General features: G+C 46.2%; 1 long non-coding RNA gene across 1 annotated transcript in view; it reads left to right on the top strand.

The window, feature by feature from the left end:
* Window positions 1-3,904, top strand: part of LOC144148069 (uncharacterized) — a 76,870-nt gene extending 72,966 nt beyond the window's left edge. The window contains exons 4-5 of the long non-coding RNA XR_013317959.1: window positions 2,889-2,981; window positions 3,706-3,904. This is a non-coding gene — a long non-coding RNA (uncharacterized LOC144148069). The remainder of the gene's footprint in view (window positions 1-2,888; window positions 2,982-3,705) is intronic.
* The last annotated feature ends 1,075 nt before the right edge of the window (window positions 3,905-4,979 follow it).

The raw sequence follows: 4,979 nt of genomic DNA, 5'->3' as shown, positions 1-4,979 counted from the left end.
ACAAGCGTAATTGGGCACTATAAAGGGCACTATTGGGATTTGGTTAGTCCCACAGCACCAGGTAAGCTTCCCAAAAGTGACCCACTTGGCATTCTTATCGCAGCGGGAGGCCTCAATCCCGAAAAGCCTCCCACATACCCATTGAAAGTTTGAGAATAGGTTGAGGACGTTTCGACTCCAACGCCTATAATCATTCGCTTTACCAGGTGTGACTGCTCTCCCATAGAGCGCCAGCTATCCTGAGAGAAACTTCGGAGGGAACCAGGATCTAGATGGTTCGATTGGTATTTCGTCCCTATACCCGGGCCGGGTGATCGTTTTGCACGTCAGAATCGCGTTTGACCTCGTCCTGCCCGGGAATAGTTCACCATCTTTCGGGTGCCAACGTGTGCGCTCACGCTCGGCCGTTGCTGCTCCCTTGATCGAACCCCTGTGTGGTCCTGGATCGCAACGCGGCCGGCGAAATGCCTTCGCGTTTCATTACGCCTTTGGGTTTCAGGAGACCCATTGACTCGCGCACATGTTAGACTCCTTGGTCCGTGTTTCAAGATGGGTCTGGCGGTTACCGACCCACTTGCCGCTAACCACGAGAGCGCCTCCGCGGGAGAAAGCCCCGCTCGCCCGGTGTCTCGCCACCCACACCGTCACCGCGGGACCAACCCGAACGACCGGAGGCGACAAGCCTCCCCGGCGGGTTCTCCGCTCCTTTTCCAGAGGGTGTCATCGTTCGGGCCTCCCGACAGCCGGGAGAAGCCCATCGGACCTGGACGGGGTGGCCAACTCTTCGGACACGGCACAGGTGTAACCCCCGGAAACCGTCCCCGAAGGAACAGGCAGGTACTCTCCACAGCCGGGCTCAAAGTGGTACTTTTTCATCGATCCGCGTCCGTGGCGGCGTTCTGCCGGCGGTGGGAAGTGCGCACCCCGGAGATCGCGTCACACACAAGCGGCCGGAACAGCTACCCGAGGGGGGCCATTTACCTGATGCCACAAGCTTCGCGTTCGTCCGGATACTAAATCCCACCGCTTTCGATCTTCTAGGGCCCACCAGTTTCACTCTAAGCGGTTTTACGTACTGTTGAAATCTCTCTTCAAATTTATTTTCAAGTTTCCGTCACGGTACTTGTGAACTATGGGTCTCTCGGTCGTATTTAGCCTGAGATGGAGTTTATCACCCACTTAGGGTGGCACTCTCAAGCATCCCGACTCACTAAAGGCTTCATCCAGGGCGCACAACGGCGGAGATGGGTCTGGCCCCCACTCTGGGACAAGCCGCTGTCAGGGGGACTTGTACCGTCGCAAACATCAGAGAACGTCGCCTCCCATACATCACATCTTCCGATCGCCGGCAAGGACGAGGGTTTCGGTGCTGGGCCAGGTCCCGTTTCGCTCGCAGCTACTGAGGGAATCGCTGTTTGTTTCTTTTCCTCCGCTTCGTGATGTGCTTAAATTCAGCGGGTTGTGTCGCCTGATATGAGGTTACTGTTCTTGATTTCACTCAACACATTTTGTTTCCGTTTGGGATTCGCAGAAAGCAGAAAAGACCCACCGAATTCCCTTACCGACATGTAAGTTTAAAGTCGTTGTACAGACGCCTACAAACCCACACGACTACAACACAACACAACATATTACCCAACACGTGCCCCTACGAATGTCCGTACTGTAAAGGAAGGAACGAGATAGTACAGGGAAGACAGGGTGGCTAACCATGGAATCAACTGCACCCAACGCTTATCAATGATTTCGAATAAATGCGTCAAACTTACACAATGAGTACGTTACAGCTTTTCTAACTTTTATTAATAAAATTATTTGTATAAACCTATTATACACATATACTGAAGTGACCAGGCAGTATATTCGAAGGTGTGTGAACATTCGCAGTTTAGAATACTTTGCGAATAGTTTTTGGTATTCGATTTTTACCGCTGCTTCAAATATTTGAAATTTACAAATAGTAGAGCAACGAATATTTGCTCTTCCGCAATACTTGCAAACTTTCAAGCTTCACTGCAAGGTACGGCCTTACGGGTTGGTTTTTTCGCATGACACCGAAGCTGTGCCAAAAGCCTGATGAGGAAGCCTCGAACCAAACAAGTGTTTGCTAACTGTGGTGTAAGTTAGGTCAAATGAAACACTACAAAAGCAAAATTTATAATCTAAAAATAGGTGTCCTGTGTCTTTTATGGCACAAGTGACAAAATAAAGCGTCATTGTTGACTTGTTGGTACGGTATTATCAGCAACTAACATGCCCAGCCTCTTTTAAATAATTGCGGGGGGGGGGGGGGGGGGACGGAGTGCTGGCAATCATATTAAATGTACTTTAATTACTTACTCGGTTCACAGTATTCTGAGGAACAAGCAATTCTCCTTGGCAATGTATGCAAGAATTTCGTTTCACTGCATTGCCCGTGTTTATTTCTATTTGCTCGGTTACATTAAATTGTTTGCATATCAAGCAGTAGTACCTTTACAGCGATGTGTCTAGTTCTGACTTCCTAAGCTGTCTTTTTTATGTAGTTAGTTTTATACACTTTATAAACATAAAAACAAAGTGTGGTTTGACAATATTCAATTTGGAGCACGTTTTTACGATTCGTATTCAAAAATATTTTATTCAATTCACAGCCAACTCTAATTTCTTGGTGTTCAGTAGTGTTATTGACCTGCCGTGTGTATTTTATCAAATCTTGCAACGAACTGACGGAGCAGTATTTGTAAATTACACCTTATTTTAACTTCAATAAAGGTGTTACGATTGTCTTTTTTTTCATGAAGCGTTAGCATGAAACGTGGTAATGATGTTTTTAGGTTAGGCTCTAAACTAACCGGGAGCGCTTATTAAACGATTCAACAAACATCTAAGGCATATGCACTTTCTAGGAACGTATACACAGACTGAGACCTTAGTCATGCTAGATTGGACCAGGCGGTGCGGCGTGTTCTACACCATCGTGCCAATGCCGGATCCAAAAAGTAAGTAATAATTTATTATTCTGCGGAACACGTTTGCATAAGGGCTCGGAATAAAGTCGTTCCAAAACTCCAAACAATTCTTGAAAACACATTTTTTATATGAGTGCGTAATTCTGAACGCATTGTTTGTGTTTGGTGTGAAGACATCTATCTGCAAGAAGAGCATTCATATGTCTAGTTACGGGAAACGTTTTACGATAAAATTTGGGTGTCCTTTGCTTCCTGAAATTTATATTACGCGTGACCTGTCAGCTTAAAAGCTGCTTGATTTAACGACCACAAACACACGGGCGGTTTTCCTTTTGTCCTCCATCAGAAAAGAGGTCGCCGGGGCCGGGAATGGAACCCGCGTCCTTGTTCTCGGCAGCACAACGCCAGAGCCAGAGTCACCGCGGCGGGTACAAAGCCGTTCTTTCTCAACGTCGCTTTGTCACAAAAATTTTCGTACATTTCGTTTTCACATATCTCGGGCAATTCGTTGGTACAGTGTAAGTTTACATCACACTGACTCATTGTCGCGCGGAGATGTACAGCTTTATTGTACCTTTGCATTCTTGGCTTACATTTCTGTGTTTCAAGATTGAATAGATGGTCTTTTTCCCAACTCCAAGCTTCGATGTTCTTTTCGTTAGCTGTGTTAAGAATTTTGTATGAGTGCTACTTACTTGTATTTTCGGACAAAACAATATTCATGTTAATGGTTTTTTCGTTCTGACTTTTTCAGAACCAAGTTTGCGGGCTTGCGAAATGCGCATAAAGACAGGACCGTTCTATTCGATCGAGCCGTTCTTATATCCAACCTGCATTGAATTATTTAAAAGGTATTGTTCAAAGACCCCAGTACTGGTATTCCCTCCAGTCTGTCCAACACCTTTGTGAGAAGTATGCAAGCATATATAGAAATAAAAAACTGCCTCACGAAATGACCGTTTTATGTATATACAGCTTTTTGCGAATTAATAAAATCGAGGGCTATAGAACTCATTGTCACGCGTCTCGACCGGCCAAGAAGAAGAAAACGGGTGCAGGCTTCAGAAAAGACATTTATCACCAAGGAAATCTTGAAACAAGCAAAGCAAAACAAATAAAACCACTCACAGGCGAAAAAGGACTGTTAAGAAAAAAGCACAGTTGCGGCCCAAGATAAATTAAATAGTCTTCTATGATAGCCTACAAAGTCCCACACAAACCGTCCACAAACACACCTACCAAGTGACCACCGCTGAAGTGAACCTGCAGAGTGTCTGGGGAAAAATCGAAGTGCTAGTGGCTTTTTTGTCTCGATGTTGTGCCAACGGCAGAGTGCGACACTGTTCTGGAGCGTCGCCATGGTTGGGGCCGTCGTAGCGGAGGTAGACGGTAAGATGCCGTTTCCCTATAAAACACGCGCCCGTCGCCGCTGGAGCCGCCAAGGCATGGCTTGGCGGAGCGTGGGGAGACCGGAGCCGATGTGTCACCGGCCCGCTCCTGTCCACGCTTGTGCAGAGACGTCCGTGCCTTGGGACGCGTCACCCCAGGCTTCGCTCGTTGGGAACGCGGTGTCTTCCTCCTTGGTTGGTTGGTTGCTGCTAAAAGAATGGCTCATACCCATTCAGGGGTATTGGCCAGGAAATTGGCGCTAACTGATAGAAAAAAAACAGTACTCGGGAATAAAAGCAATAAAGTGAAAGCACTAGAAATTCTCGGTTAGGGAAAAACTATATATATATATATATATATATATATATATATATATATATATATATATATATATATATATATATATATATATATATATATATATATGTATATATATATATATATATATATATATATATATATATAGACCGTTCCATCGGGCGAGGGGGAAACGTACTCTCGTACTCAGCGGTCGCGGCGCGCGGTCGCCTTTCCTCCTCTCTGGAGTGGGCGCGCGATCACGGCGGGCCCGGCGTGGCTGCTCCTTTGCCTTGGCTACGCATCGCGCGTGCGGGTTTACCACTAATTTACGCATTCTTT

The sequence above is a fragment of the Haemaphysalis longicornis genome, unplaced genomic scaffold (genome assembly GCF_048455015.1).
Source record: "Haemaphysalis longicornis isolate Haplotype H1 unplaced genomic scaffold, Haemaphysalis longicornis Haplotype H1 scaffold_75, whole genome shotgun sequence".
Taxonomy (NCBI): Eukaryota; Metazoa; Arthropoda; class Arachnida; order Ixodida; family Ixodidae; genus Haemaphysalis; species Haemaphysalis longicornis.
The sequence above is the reverse complement of the archived record's forward strand: the minus strand, read 5'-3'. Positions and strand labels throughout refer to the sequence as shown.